Source organism: Triturus cristatus, chromosome 5_2 (assembly GCF_964204655.1).
Source record: "Triturus cristatus chromosome 5_2, aTriCri1.1, whole genome shotgun sequence".
In the NCBI taxonomy this organism is placed as follows: Eukaryota; Metazoa; Chordata; class Amphibia; order Caudata; family Salamandridae; genus Triturus; species Triturus cristatus.
In genome coordinates, this window is record NC_140588.1 from 552,750,956 (window position 1) to 552,767,603 (window position 16,648).

The 16,648-nt window shown below is 33.4% G+C and overlaps 7 non-coding genes across 7 annotated transcripts; all 7 read right to left on the reverse strand.

Annotated features, from left to right (window-relative positions):
• Positions 1-1,396: 1,396 nt before the first annotated feature.
• On the reverse strand, positions 1,397-1,468 carry TRNAQ-CUG (transfer RNA glutamine (anticodon CUG)). The gene has a single exon. It is a non-coding gene; the product is annotated as a tRNA-Gln (tRNA).
• A 2,446-nt stretch (positions 1,469-3,914) lies between these two features.
• TRNAQ-CUG (transfer RNA glutamine (anticodon CUG)) lies at positions 3,915-3,986 on the reverse strand. The gene has a single exon. It is a non-coding gene; the product is annotated as a tRNA-Gln (tRNA).
• A 2,446-nt stretch (positions 3,987-6,432) lies between these two features.
• On the reverse strand, positions 6,433-6,504 carry TRNAQ-CUG (transfer RNA glutamine (anticodon CUG)). Its single transcript has one exon. It is a non-coding gene; the product is annotated as a tRNA-Gln (tRNA).
• A 2,445-nt stretch (positions 6,505-8,949) lies between these two features.
• TRNAQ-CUG (transfer RNA glutamine (anticodon CUG)) lies at positions 8,950-9,021 on the reverse strand. The gene has a single exon. It is a non-coding gene; the product is annotated as a tRNA-Gln (tRNA).
• Positions 9,022-11,466: 2,445 nt separating this feature from the next.
• TRNAQ-CUG (transfer RNA glutamine (anticodon CUG)) lies at positions 11,467-11,538 on the reverse strand. Its single transcript has one exon. It is a non-coding gene; the product is annotated as a tRNA-Gln (tRNA).
• A 2,446-nt stretch (positions 11,539-13,984) lies between these two features.
• TRNAQ-CUG (transfer RNA glutamine (anticodon CUG)) lies at positions 13,985-14,056 on the reverse strand. Its single transcript has one exon. It is a non-coding gene; the product is annotated as a tRNA-Gln (tRNA).
• Positions 14,057-16,501: 2,445 nt separating this feature from the next.
• On the reverse strand, positions 16,502-16,573 carry TRNAQ-CUG (transfer RNA glutamine (anticodon CUG)). Its single transcript has one exon. It is a non-coding gene; the product is annotated as a tRNA-Gln (tRNA).
• Between the last annotated feature and the right edge of the window lie 75 nt (positions 16,574-16,648).

Below are 16,648 nucleotides of genomic sequence, written 5' to 3' on the forward strand. Positions count from 1 at the left end.
TTTCCTATAAATATACAGAGACATATAGCTATATATACAGAGATACATATGTACAGGTTGATTTTTACATGTTTATAAGTAAATGTGATGTTGTTCCAAATAAAACTTCTAAGAACTGAATGGAAAAGAAAATTGTAAAGTTCAGATAAGTCCCACTGAAATTTGTACTCAGATCCCTGTTTTCAGAGTCCAGAGTGCTAACCATGACACCATCCACCCTCCCGTACCAGGGTGAGCTTTCCATTTTGACAGAAGAGATTTGCCTCAGGGGGCAACTTATCTTTCATTGAAAAATATTATCTCACATAAAAACCACTGTTCAACAGAGTTATAACGTTATTTGAGTCTTTGGGGCAACATCCTTCCCCAACATAGTTCAATATGCAAAAGTTTACCAGAATAGGAAAGCAATCCAATTCAGTTTCTCTTAGACAGTAGAATATTAAAAACTTTGACATTTCCACATTCCTGCAGCAGTTTATGCTCCTTTCACATAGGAGTTTCCATGGTGTAATGGTTAGCACTTTGGACTTTGAATCCAATGATCCGAGTTCAAATCGCGGTGGGACCATTTTATGACTCTTGACCAAATCATTTTCTTTCAAGTGTATTCATTAATATCACATATCTAATACCGGTAGGGTGAACAATTAATTTATTGATTATACTCTAAAAGTTTATTAGATGTGAGCAAATAATAGAAATTTTTCAATACCTGGAAACTAAATGGCTCAAAATAATGAGAGATTTTACAAACTCACTCTGGTTTCTCAAACTCATCACAGGGGCCTGATGCAAGACATTACTTTTTAAAATCTTACTGTTATTGTTAAGGCGAACAAGGAATTTTTTCATTGCAAAACATTCATTAAAACAAAACTTGAGGAGTCAAACTTTGTATTACGGGGACCGAAGATGTGCAGTTTGAATAATAATCGTGAAATTCAGACGTACAAAGATTTTACACACTGATTTTCAACAGTAAATCCACAACCAAAAAAGTTGAATCTTTTGAAAGACATGTCAAAGGTGTGAATCTGAAATTCACTTTTAAAGACATTCACAATGAAATGCACTGTGTAAGTCCAGCATGTTGTCAGCTAAGAAATCAGCAAAAATGAACTATCTCATTACTGGCCATATAGATGAGAAAGGAAAATAAACTCATGTTTACAATGTGGATGTGAAAGAACAGTTTCTAGGTTCAGCTTCAATATTTATGGTAATGAATAATTGATATGTTCATATTGTCTAACAGCTATCTAGACGGATAAAGCTATGTATGCATCTATACATACTTATGCGTTCATACGCATCAGTATAAAACATTGATATTATGTTTTTTCTAGACCAAATTCTAAAAAATGAGTTAAACAGTGAATCTCATAATTGTAGTAGGTCCCACCGAGATTTGAACTCGGATCGCTGGATTCAGAGTCCAGAGTGCTAACCATTACACCATGGAACCCTCTCACACAAGAGTGACTTTTCCATTGAGACAAAAGAGAGCGCATCAGTGATGGCCTTCTCTTATATTGATAAAAAGATATCTCATTTGAATGGTCATAGTGGATAGAGCTTTAATGTGATTTGATTCTTTTCAGCTATATTCTCTATAAAAGTGTTAAATATTCAAATGTTTATTTGAATATAAAAGTTATATCACACTGTTCATCTTTGCCTGTAGCATAATAAAACAGTCTACATTTCCAGACTACTGAAGCAATGTCTCTGTCTCCTGCATGGGTGGCTCCATAGAGCAATGGTTGGCAATTTGGACTTTGCATCCAATGATCCGATTTGAAACCTTGGAGGGACTTTTTTTATTACTCTTGAGCTTTTCCATTTCTTCATCTTTGTTCATTGATAGCTCAAATCCAACACCAGTAGGTTGAAAGAGTCAATTATTGAATGCTTTCAAAATGTCCATCAGCTTGAACAAGTTACATCAATACAAACTTTAAAATACTTTGACATCAAATTTCTTCACAAAGTAGTTAGCCATTATAAAATCATATTCTGATTTTCTCAAACGCATTTCAGATGGGTGATTCACAGCATCACTTTTTTTAAGCTTTCCCGCTATTGATAAGGCGAAAATAGCACATTTTGAATGAGAAGTTTTCTTCAATCAAACATAGAGGAATCCAAATGATGATCTCATTCAGCTAGTAAAAATGTTGTTTTATATTAGTATGGAAATCGTGAAAAGAAAATGTTTTTCATGCTGATTTACAACAGTTGATCTCCAATCGTAAAATATAAGCTTTTGGTCGGAGGCATCACAGGTACTGATCAAATTCTAATTTTTGAACATTGTTCACAAATCATATGATATGCTTTCTATACATAAACTGTATTGTTGGATCAATAATGAGTAAAAAGTGACTATCTCAATTTCAGGACATATGAAAGAGAAAGAAGTAGAAACTCATGTTTCAAATGCTGAGAGGCAACAACTGTTCATGATTTTCACCTCCACTAATTATATTTATTGTTATAATCTATATGTTTATATTTTCCTATAAATATACAGAGACATATAGCTATATATACAGAGATACATATGTACAGGTTGATTTTTACATGTTTATAAGTAAATGTGATGTTGTTCCAAATAAAACTTCTAAGAACTGAATGGAAAAGAAAATTGTAAAGTTCAGATAAGTCCCACTGAAATTTGTACTCAGATCCCTGTTTTCAGAGTCCAGAGTGCTAACCATGACACCATCCACCCTCCCGTACCAGGGTGAGCTTTCCATTTTGACAGAAGAGATTTGCCTCAGGGGGCAACTTATCTTTCATTGAAAAATATTATCTCACATAAAAACCACTGTTCAACAGAGTTATAACGTTATTTGAGTCTTTGGGGCAACATCCTTCCCCAACATAGTTCAATATGCAAAAGTTTACCAGAATAGGAAAGCAATCCAATTCAGTTTCTCTTAGACAGTAGAATATTAAAAACTTTGACATTTCCACATTCCTGCAGCAGTTTATGCTCCTTTCACATAGGAGTTTCCATGGTGTAATGGTTAGCACTTTGGACTTTGAATCCAATGATCCGAGTTCAAATCGCGGTGGGACCATTTTATGACTCTTGACCAAATCATTTTCTTTCAAGTGTATTCATTAATATCACATATCTAATACCGGTAGGGTGAACAATTAATTTATTGATTATACTCTAAAAGTTTATTAGATGTGAGCAAATAATAGAAATTTTTCAATACCTGGAAACTAAATGGCTCAAAATAATGAGAGATTTTACAAACTCACTCTGGTTTCTCAAACTCATCACAGGGGCCTGATGCAAGACATTACTTTTTAAAATCTTACTGTTATTGTTAAGGCGAACAAGGAATTTTTTCATTGCAAAACATTCATTAAAACAAAACTTGAGGAGTCAAACTTTGTATTACGGGGACCGAAGATGTGCAGTTTGAATAATAATCTTGAAATTCAGACGTACAAAGATTTTACACACTGATTTTCAACAGTAAATCCACAACCAAAAAAGTTGAATCTTTTGAAAGACATGTCAAAGGTGTGAATCTGAAATTCACTTTTAAAGACATTCACAATGAAATGCACTGTGTAAGTCCAGCATGTTGTCAGCTAAGAAATCAGCAAAAATGAACTATCTCATTACTGGCCATATAGATGAGAAAGGAAAATAAACTCATGTTTACAATGTGGATGTGAAAGAACAGTTTCTAGGTTCAGCTTCAATATTTATGGTAATGAATAATTGATATGTTCATATTGTCTAACAGCTATCTAGACGGATAAAGCTATGTATGCATCTATACATACTTATGCGTTCATACGCATCAGTATAAAACATTGATATTATGTTTTTTCTAGACCAAATTCTAAAAAATGAGTTAAACAGTGAATCTCATAATTGTAGTAGGTCCCACCGAGATTTGAACTCGGATCGCTGGATTCAGAGTCCAGAGTGCTAACCATTACACCATGGAACCCTCTCACACAAGAGTGACTTTTCCATTGAGACAAAAGAGAGCGCATCAGTGATGGCCTTCTCTTATATTGATAAAAAGATATCTCATTTGAATGGTCATAGTGGATAGAGCTTTAATGTGATTTGATTCTTTTCAGCTATATTCTCTATAAAAGTGTTAAATATTCAAATGTTTATTTGAATATAAAAGTTATATCACACTGTTCATCTTTGCCTGTAGCATAATAAAACAGTCTACATTTCCAGACTACTGAAGCAATGTCTCTGTCTCCTGCATGGGTGGCTCCATAGAGCAATGGTTGGCAATTTGGACTTTGCATCCAATGATCCGATTTGAAACCTTGGAGGGACTTTTTTTATTACTCTTGAGCTTTTCCATTTCTTCATCTTTGTTCATTGATAGCTCAAATCCAACACCAGTAGGTTGAAAGAGTCAATTATTGAATGCTTTCAAAATGTCCATCAGCTTGAACAAGTTACATCAATACAAACTTTAAAATACTTTGACATCAAATTTCTTCACAAAGTAGTTAGCCATTATAAAATCATATTCTGATTTTCTCAAACGCATTTCAGATGGGTGATTCACAGCATCACTTTTTTTAAGCTTTCCCGCTATTGATAAGGCGAAAATAGCACATTTTGAATGAGAAGTTTTCTTCAATCAAACATAGAGGAATCCAAATGATGATCTCATTCAGCTAGTAAAAATGTTGTTTTATATTAGTATGGAAATCGTGAAAAGAAAATGTTTTTCATGCTGATTTACAACAGTTGATCTCCAATCGTAAAATATAAGCTTTTGGTCGGAGGAATCACAGGTACTGATCAAATTCTAATTTTTGAACATTGTTCACAAATCATATGATATGCTTTCTATACATAAACTGTATTGTTGGATCAATAATGAGTAAAAAGTGACTATCTCAATTTCAGGACATATGAAAGAGAAAGAAGTAGAAACTCATGTTTCAAATGCTGAGAGGCAACAACTGTTCATGATTTTCACCTCCACTAATTATATTTATTTTTATAATCTATATGTTTATATTTTCCTATAAATATACAGAGACATATAGCTATATATACAGAGATACATATGTACAGGTTGATTTTTACATGTTTATAAGTAAATGTGATGTTGTTCCAAATAAAACTTCTAAGAACTGAATGGAAAAGAAAATTGTAAAGTTCAGATAAGTCCCACTGAAATTTGTACTCAGATCCCTGTTTTCAGAGTCCAGAGTGCTAACCATGACACCATTCACCCTCCCGTACCAGGGTGAGCTTTCCATTTTGACAGAAGAGATTTGCCTCAGGGGGCAACTTATCTTTCATTGAAAAATATTATCTCACATAAAAACCACTGTTCAACAGAGTTATAACGTTATTTGAGTCTTTTGGGCAACATCCTTCCCCAACATAGTTCAATATGCAAAAGTTTACCAGAATAGGAAAGCAATCCAATTCAGTTTCTCTTTGACAGTAGAATCTTAAAAACTTTGACATTTCCACATTCCTGCAGCAGTTTATGTTCCTTTCACATAGGAGGTTCCATGGTGTAATGGTTAGCACTTTGGACTTTGAATCCAATTATCCGAGTTCAAATCTTGGTGGGACCATTTTATGACTCTTGACCAAATCATTTTCTTTCAAGTGTATTCATTAATATCACATATCTAATACCGGTAGGGTGAACAATTAATTTATTGATTATACTCTAAAAGTTTATTAGATGTGAGCAAATAATAGAAATTTTACAATACCTGGAAACTAAATGGCTCAAAATAATGAGAGATTTTACAAACTCACTCTGGTTTCTCAAACTCATCACAGGGGCCTGATGCAAGACATTACTTTTTAAAATCTTACTGTTATTGTTAAGGGGAACAAGGAACTTTTTCATTGCAAAGCATTCATTAAAACAAAACTTGAGGAGTCAAACTTTGTATTAAGGGGACCGAAGATGTGCAGTTTGAATAATAATCTTGAAATTCAGACGTACAAAGATTTTACACACTGATTTTCAACAGTAAATCCACAACCAAAAAAGTTGAATCTTTTGAAAGACATGTCAAAGGTGTGAATCTGAAATTCACTTTTAAAGACATTCACAATGAAATGCACTGTGTAAGTCCAGCATGTTGTCAGCTAAGAAATCAGCAAAAATGAACTATCTCATTACTGGCCATATAGATGAGAAAGGAAAATAAACTCATGTTTACAATGTGGATGTGAAAGAACAGTTTCTAGGTTCAGCATCAATATTTATGTTAATGAATAATTGATATGTTCATATTGTCTAACAGCTATCTAGACGGATAAAGCTATGTATGCATCTATACATACTTATGCGTTCATACGCATCAGTATAAAACATTGATATTATGTTTTTTCTAGACCAAATTCTAAAAAATGAGTTAAACAGTGAATCTCGTAATTGTAGTAGGTCCCACCGAGATTTGAACTCGGATCGCTGGATTCAGAGTCCAGAGTGCTAACCATTACACCATGGAACCCTCTCACACAAGAGTGACTTTTCCATTGAGACAAAAGAGAGCGCATCAGTGATGGCCTTCTCTTATATTGATAAAAAGATATCTCATTTGAATGGTCATAGTGGATAGAGCTTTAATGTGATTTGATTCTTTTCAGCTATATTCTCTATAAAAGTGTTAAATATTCAAATGTTTATCTGAATATAAAAGTTATATCACAATGTTCATCTTTGCCTGTAGCATAATAAAACAGTCTACATTTCCAGACTACTGAAGCAATGTCTCTGTCTCCTGCATGGGTGGCTCCATAGAGCAATGGTTGGCAATTTGGACTTTGCATCCAATGATCCGATTTGAAACCTTGGAGGGACATTTTTTATTACTCTTGAGCTTTTCCATTTCTTCATCTTTGTTCATTGATAGCTCAAATCCAACACCAGTAGGTTGAAAGAGTCAATTATTGAATGCTTTCAAAATGTCCATCAGCTTGAACAAGTTACATCAATACAAACTTTAAAATACTTTGACATCAAATTTCTTCACAAAGTAGTTAGCCATTATAAAATCATATTCTGATTTTCTCAAACGCATTTCAGATGGGTGATTCACAGCATCACTTTTTTAAGCTTTCCCGCTATTGATAAGGCGAAAATAGCACATTTTGAATGAGAAGTTTTCTTCAATCAAACATAGAGGAACCCAAATGATGATCTCATTCAGCTAGTAAAAATGTTGTTTTATATTAGTATGGAAATCGTGAAAAGAAAATGTTTTTCATGCTGATTTACAACAGTTGATCGCCAATCGTAAAATATAAGCTTTTGGTCGGAGGCATCACAGGTACTGATCAAATTCTAATTTTTGAACATTGTTCACAAATCATATGATATGCTTTATATACATAAACTGTATTGTTGGATCAATACTGAGTAAAAAGTGACTATCTCAATTTCTGGACATATAAAAGAGAAAGAAGTAGAAACTCATGTTTCAAATGCTGAGAGGCAACAACTGTTCATGATTTTCACCTCCACTAATTATATTTATTTTTATAATCTATATGTTTATATTTTCCTATAAATATACAGAGACATCTAGCTATATATACAGAGATACATATGTACAGGTTGATTTTTACATGTTTATAAGTAAATGTGATGTTGTTCCAAATAAAACTTCTAAGAACTGAATGGAAAAGAAAATTGTAAAGTTCAGATAAGTCCCACTGAAATTTGTACTCAGATCCCTGTTTTCAGAGTCCAGAGTGCTAACCATGACACCATCCACCCTCCCGTACCAGGGTGAGCTTTCCATTTTGACAGAAGAGATTTGCCTCAGGGGGCAACTTATCTTTCATTGAAAAATATTATCTCACATAAAAACCACTGTTCAACAGAGTTATAACGTTATTTGAGTCTTTTGGGCAACATCCTTCCCCAACATAGTTCAATATGCAAAAGTTTACCAGAATAGGAAAGCAATCCAATACAGTTTCTCTTTGACAGTAGAATATTAAAAACTTTGACATTTCCACATTCCTGCAGCAGTTTATGCTCCTTTCACATGGGAAGTTCCATGGTGTAATGGTTAGCACTTTGGACTTTGAATCCAATGATCCGAGTTCAAATCTCGGTGGGACCATTTTATGACTCTTGACCAAATCATTTTCTTTCAAGTGTATTCATTAATATCACATATCTAATACCGGTAGGGTGAACAATTAATTTATTGATTATACTCTAAAAGTTTATTAGATGTGAGCAAATAATAGAAATTTTACAATACCTGGAAACTAAATGGCTCAAAATAATGAGAGATTTTACAAACTCACTCTAGTTTCTCAAACTCATCACAGGGGCCTGATGCAAGACATTACTTTTTAAAATCTTACTGTTATTGTTAAGGCGAACAAGGAACTTTTTCATTGCAAAACATTCATTAAAACAAAACTTGAGGAGTCAAACTTTGTATTACGGGGACCGAAGATGTGCAGTTTGAATAATAATCTTGAAATTCAGACGTACAAAGATTTTACACACTGATTTTCAACAGTAAATCCACAACCAAAAAAGTTGAATCTTTTGAAAGACATGTCAAAGGTGTGAATCTGAAATTCACTTTTAAAGACATTCACAATGAAATGCACTGTGTAAGTCCAGCATGTTGTCAGCTAAGAAATCAGCAAAAATGAACTATCTCATTACTGGCCATATAGATGAGAAAGGAAAATAAACTCATGTTTACAATGTGGATGTGAAAGAACAGTTTCTAGGTTCAGCTTCAATATTTATGTTAATGAATAATTGATATGTTCATATTGTCTAACAGCTATCTAGACGGATAAAGCTATGTATGCATCTATACATACTTATGCGTTCATACGCATCAGTATAAAACATTGATATTATGTTTTTTCTAGACCAAATTCTAAAAAATGAGTTAAACAGTGAATCTCGTAATTGTAGTAGGTCCCACCGAGATTTGAACTCGGATCGCTGGATTCAGAGTCCAGAGTGCTAACCATTACACCATGGAACCCTCTCACACAAGAGTGACTTTTCCATTGAGACAAAAGAGAGCGCATCAGTGATGGCCTTCTCTTATATTGATAAAAAGATATCTCATTTGAATGGTCATAGTGGATAGAGCTTTAATGTGATTTGATTCTTTTCAGCTATATTCTCTATAAAAGTGTTAAATATTCAAATGTTTATCTGAATATAAAAGTTATATCACAATGTTCATCTTTGCCTGTAGCATAATAAAACAGTCTACATTTCCAGACTACTGAAGCAATGTCTCTGTCTCCTGCATGGGTGGCTCCATAGAGCAATGGTTGGCAATTTGGACTTTGCATCCAATGATCCGATTTGAAACCTTGGAGGGACATTTTTTATTACTCTTGAGCTTTTCCATTTCTTCATCTTTGTTCATTGATAGCTCAAATCCAACACCAGTAGGTTGAAAGAGTCAATTATTGAATGCTTTCAAAATGTCCATCAGCTTGAACAAGTTACATCAATACAAACTTTAAAATACTTTGACATCAAATTTCTTCACAAAGTAGTTAGCCATTATAAAATCATATTCTGATTTTCTCAAACGCATTTCAGATGGGTGATTCACAGCATCACTTTTTTAAGCTTTCCCGCTATTGATAAGGCGAAAATAGCACATTTTGAATGAGAAGTTTTCTTCAATCAAACATAGAGGAACCCAAATGATGATCTCATTCAGCTAGTAAAAATGTTGTTTTATATTAGTATGGAAATCGTGAAAAGAAAATGTTTTTCATGCTGATTTACAACAGTTGATCGCCAATCGTAAAATATAAGCTTTTGGTCGGAGGCATCACAGGTACTGATCAAATTCTAATTTTTGAACATTGTTCACAAATCATATGATATGCTTTATATACATAAACTGTATTGTTGGATCAATACTGAGTAAAAAGTGACTATCTCAATTTCTGGACATATAAAAGAGAAAGAAGTAGAAACTCATGTTTCAAATGCTGAGAGGCAACAACTGTTCATGATTTTCACCTCCACTAATTATATTTATTTTTATAATCTATATGTTTATATTTTCCTATAAATATACAGAGACATCTAGCTATATATACAGAGATACATATGTACAGGTTGATTTTTACATGTTTATAAGTAAATGTGATGTTGTTCCAAATAAAACTTCTAAGAACTGAATGGAAAAGAAAATTGTAAAGTTCAGATAAGTCCCACTGAAATTTGTACTCAGATCCCTGTTTTCAGAGTCCAGAGTGCTAACCATGACACCATCCACCCTCCCGTACCAGGGTGAGCTTTCCATTTTGACAGAAGAGATTTGCCTCAGGGGGCAACTTATCTTTCATTGAAAAATATTATCTCACATAAAAACCACTGTTCAACAGAGTTATAACGTTATTTGAGTCTTTTGGGCAACATCCTTCCCCAACATAGTTCAATATGCAAAAGTTTACCAGAATAGGAAAGCAATCCAATACAGTTTCTCTTTGACAGTAGAATATTAAAAACTTTGACATTTCCACATTCCTGCAGCAGTTTATGCTCCTTTCACATGGGAAGTTCCATGGTGTAATGGTTAGCACTTTGGACTTTGAATCCAATGATCCGAGTTCAAATCTCGGTGGGACCATTTTATGACTCTTGACCAAATCATTTTCTTTCAAGTGTATTCATTAATATCACATATCTAATACCGGTAGGGTGAACAATTAATTTATTGATTATACTCTAAAAGTTTATTAGATGTGAGCAAATAATAGAAATTTTACAATACCTGGAAACTAAATGGCTCAAAATAATGAGAGATTTTACAAACTCACTCTAGTTTCTCAAACTCATCACAGGGGCCTGATGCAAGACATTACTTTTTAAAATCTTACTGTTATTGTTAAGGCGAACAAGGAACTTTTTCATTGCAAAACATTCATTAAAACAAAACTTGAGGAGTCAAACTTTGTATTACGGGGACCGAAGATGTGCAGTTTGAATAATAATCTTGAAATTCAGACGTACAAAGATTTTACACACTGATTTTCAACAGTAAATCCACAACCAAAAAAGTTGAATCTTTTGAAAGACATGTCAAAGGTGTGAATCTGAAATTCACTTTTAAAGACATTCACAATGAAATGCACTGTGTAAGTCCAGCATGTTGTCAGCTAAGAAATCAGCAAAAATGAACTATCTCATTACTGGCCATATAGATGAGAAAGGAAAATAAACTCATGTTTACAATGTGGATGTGAAAGAACAGTTTCTAGGTTCAGCTTCAATATTTATGTTAATGAATAATTGATATGTTCATATTGTCTAACAGCTATCTAGACGGATAAAGCTATGTATGCATCTATACATACTTATGCGTTCATACGCATCAGTATAAAACATTGATATTATGTTTTTTCTAGACCAAATTCTAAAAAATGAGTTAAACAGTGAATCTCATAATTGTAGTAGGTCCCACCGAGATTTGAACTCGGATCGCTGGATTCAGAGTCCAGAGTGCTAACCATTACACCATGGAACCCTCTCACACAAGAGTGACTTTTCCATTGAGACAAAAGAGAGCGCATCAGTGATGGCCTTCTCTTATATTGATAAAAAGATATCTCATTTGAATGGTCATAGTGGATAGAGCTTTAATGTGATTTGATTCTTTTCAGTTATATTCTCTATAAAAGTGTTAAATATTCAAATGTTTATCTGAATATAAAAGTTATATCACAATGTTCATCTTTGCCTGTAGCATAATAAAACAGTCTACATTTCCAGACTACTGAAGCAATGTCTCTGTCTCCTGCATGGGTGGCTCCATAGAGCAATGGTTGGCAATTTGGACTTTGCATCCAATGATCCGATTTGAAACCTTGGAGGGACTTTTTTTATTACTCTTGAGCTTTTCCATTTCTTCATCTTTGTTCATTGATAGCTCAAATCCAACACCAGTAGGTTGAAAGAGTCAATTATTGAATGCTTTCAAAATGTCCATCAGCTTGAACAAGTTACATCAATACAAACTTTAAAATACTTTGACATCAAATTTCTTCACAAAGTAGTTAGCCATTATAAAATCATATTCTGATTTTCTCAAACGCATTTCAGATGGGTGATTCACAGCATCACTTTTTTTAAGCTTTCCCGCTATTGATAAGGCGAAAATAGCACATTTTGAATGAGAAGTTTTCTTCAATCAAACATAGAGGAATCCAAATGATGATCTCATTCAGCTAGTAAAAATGTTGTTTTATATTAGTATGGAAATCGTGAAAAGAAAATGTTTTTCATGCTGATTTACAACAGTTGATCTCCAATCGTAAAATATAAGCTTTTGGTCGGAGGCATCACAGGTACTGATCAAATTCTAATTTTTGAACATTGTTCACAAATCATATGATATGCTTTCTATACATAAACTGTATTGTTGGATCAATAATGAGTAAAAAGTGACTATCTCAATTTCAGGACATATGAAAGAGAAAGAAGTAGAAACTCATGTTTCAAATGCTGAGAGGCAACAACTGTTCATGATTTTCACCTCCACTAATTATATTTATTTTTATAATCTATATGTTTATATTTTCCTATAAATATACAGAGACATATAGCTATATATACAGAGATACATATGTACAGGTTGATTTTTACATGTTTATAAGTAAATGTGATGTTGTTCCAAATAAAACTTCTAAGAACTGAATGGAAAAGAAAATTGTAAAGTTCAGATAAGTCCCACTGAAATTTGTACTCAGATCCCTGTTTTCAGAGTCCAGAGTGCTAACCATGACACCATTCACCCTCCCGTACCAGGGTGAGCTTTCCATTTTGACAGAAGAGATTTGCCTCAGGGGGCAACTTATCTTTCATTGAAAAATATTATCTCACATAAAAACCACTGTTCAACAGAGTTATAACGTTATTTGAGTCTTTTGGGCAACATCCTTCCCCAACATAGTTCAATATGCAAAAGTTTACCAGAATAGGAAAGCAATCCAATTCAGTTTCTCTTTGACAGTAGAATCTTAAAAACTTTGACATTTCCACATTCCTGCAGCAGTTTATGTTCCTTTCACATAGGAGGTTCCATGGTGTAATGGTTAGCACTTTGGACTTTGAATCCAATTATCCGAGTTCAAATCTTGGTGGGACCATTTTATGACTCTTGACCAAATCATTTTCTTTCAAGTGTATTCATTAATATCACATATCTAATACCGGTAGGGTGAACAATTAATTTATTGATTATACTCTAAAAGTTTATTAGATGTGAGCAAATAATAGAAATTTTACAATACCTGGAAACTAAATGGCTCAAAATAATGAGAGATTTTACAAACTCACCCTGGTTTCTCAAACTCATCACAGGGGCCTGATGCAAGACATTACTTTTTAAAATCTTACTGTTATTGTTAAGGGGAACAAGGAACTTTTTCATTGCAAAGCATTCATTAAAACAAAACTTGAGGAGTCAAACTTTGTATTAAGGGGACCGAAGATGTGCAGTTTGAATAATAATCTTGAAATTCAGACGTACAAAGATTTTACACACTGATTTTCAACAGTAAATCCACAACCAAAAAAGTTGAATCTTTTGAAAGACATGTCAAAGGTGTGAATCTGAAATTCACTTTTAAAGACATTCACAATGAAATGCACTGTGTAAGTCCAGCATGTTGTCAGCTAAGAAATCAGCAAAAATGAACTATCTCATTACTGGCCATATAGATGAGAAAGGAAAATAAACTCATGTTTACAATGTGGATGTGAAAGAACAGTTTCTAGGTTCAGCATCAATATTTATGTTAATGAATAATTGATATGTTCATATTGTCTAACAGCTATCTAGACGGATAAAGCTATGTATGCATCTATACATACTTATGCGTTCATACGCATCAGTATAAAACATTGATATTATGTTTTTTCTAGACCAAATTCTAAAAAATGAGTTAAACAGTGAATCTCGTAATTGTAGTAGGTCCCACCGAGATTTGAACTCGGATCGCTGGATTCAGAGTCCAGAGTGCTAACCATTACACCATGGAACCCTCTCACACAAGAGTGACTTTTCCATTGAGACAAAAGAGAGCGCATCAGTGATGGCCTTCTCTTATATTGATAAAAAGATATCTCATTTGAATGGTCATAGTGGATAGAGCTTTAATGTGATTTGATTCTTTTCAGCTATATTCTCTATAAAAGTGTTAAATATTCAAATGTTTATCTGAATATAAAAGTTATATCACAATGTTCATCTTTGCCTGTAGCATAATAAAACAGTCTACATTTCCAGACTACTGAAGCAATGTCTCTGTCTCCTGCATGGGTGGCTCCATAGAGCAATGGTTGGCAATTTGGACTTTGCATCCAATGATCCGATTTGAAACCTTGGAGGGACATTTTTTATTACTCTTGAGCTTTTCCATTTCTTCATCTTTGTTCATTGATAGCTCAAATCCAACACCAGTAGGTTGAAAGAGTCAATTATTGAATGCTTTCAAAATGTCCATCAGCTTGAACAAGTTACATCAATACAAACTTTAAAATACTTTGACATCAAATTTCTTCACAAAGTAGTTAGCCATTATAAAATCATATTCTGATTTTCTCAAACGCATTTCAGATGGGTGATTCACAGCATCACTTTTTTAAGCTTTCCCGCTATTGATAAGGCGAAAATAGCACATTTTGAATGAGAAGTTTTCTTCAATCAAACATAGAGGAACCCAAATGATGATCTCATTCAGCTAGTAAAAATGTTGTTTTATATTAGTATGGAAATCGTGAAAAGAAAATGTTTTTCATGCTGATTTACAACAGTTGATCGCCAATCGTAAAATATAAGCTTTTGGTCGGAGGCATCACAGGTACTGATCAAATTCTAATTTTTGAACATTGTTCACAAATCATATGATATGCTTTATATACATAAACTGTATTGTTGGATCAATACTGAGTAAAAAGTGACTATCTCAATTTCTGGACATATAAAAGAGAAAGAAGTAGAAACTCATGTTTCAAATGCTGAGAGGCAACAACTGTTCATGATTTTCACCTCCACTAATTATATTTATTTTTATAATCTATATGTTTATATTTTCCTATAAATATACAGAGACATCTAGCTATATATACAGAGATACATATGTACAGGTTGATTTTTACATGTTTATAAGTAAATGTGATGTTGTTCCAAATAAAACTTCTAAGAACTGAATGGAAAAGAAAATTGTAAAGTTCAGATAAGTCCCACTGAAATTTGTACTCAGATCCCTGTTTTCAGAGTCCAGAGTGCTAACCATGACACCATCCACCCTCCCGTACCAGGGTGAGCTTTCCATTTTGACAGAAGAGATTTGCCTCAGGGGGCAACTTATCTTTCATTGAAAAATATTATCTCACATAAAAACCACTGTTCAACAGAGTTATAACGTTATTTGAGTCTTTTGGGCAACATCCTTCCCCAACATAGTTCAATATGCAAAAGTTTACCAGAATAGGAAAGCAATCCAATACAGTTTCTCTTTGACAGTAGAATATTAAAAACTTTGACATTTCCACATTCCTGCAGCAGTTTATGCTCCTTTCACATGGGAAGTTCCATGGTGTAATGGTTAGCACTTTGGACTTTGAATCCAATGATCCGAGTTCAAATCTCGGTGGGACCATTTTATGACTCTTGACCAAATCATTTTCTTTCAAGTGTATTCATTAATATCACATATCTAATACCGGTAGGGTGAACAATTAATTTATTGATTATACTCTAAAAGTTTATTAGATGTGAGCAAATAATAGAAATTTTACAATACCTGGAAACTAAATGGCTCAAAATAATGAGAGATTTTACAAACTCACTCTAGTTTCTCAAACTCATCACAGGGGCCTGATGCAAGACATTACTTTTTAAAATCTTACTGTTATTGTTAAGGCGAACAAGGAACTTTTTCATTGCAAAACATTCATTAAAACAAAACTTGAGGAGTCAAACTTTGTATTACGGGGACCGAAGATGTGCAGTTTGAATAATAATCTTGAAATTCAGACGTACAAAGATTTTACACACTGATTTTCAACAGTAAATCCACAACCAAAAAAGTTGAATCTTTTGAAAGACATGTCAAAGGTGTGAATCTGAAATTCACTTTTAAAGACATTCACAATGAAATGCACTGTGTAAGTCCAGCATGTTGTCAGCTAAGAAATCAGCAAAAATGAACTATCTCATTACTGGCCATATAGATGAGAAAGGAAAATAAACTCATGTTTACAATGTGGATGTGAAAGAACAGTTTCTAGGTTCAGCTTCAATATTTATGTTAATGAATAATTGATATGTTCATATTGTCTAACAGCTATCTAGACGGATAAAGCTATGTATGCATCTATACATACTTATGCGTTCATACGCATCAGTATAAAACATTGATATTATGTTTTTTCTAGACCAAATTCTAAAAAATGAGTTAAACAGTGAATCTCGTAATTGTAGTAGGTCCCACCGAGATTTGAACTCGGATCGCTGGATTCAGAGTCCAGAGTGCTAACCATTACACCATGGAACCCTCTCACACAAGAGTGACTTTTCCATTGAGACAAAAGAGAGCGCATCAGTGATGGCCTTCTCTTATATTGATAAA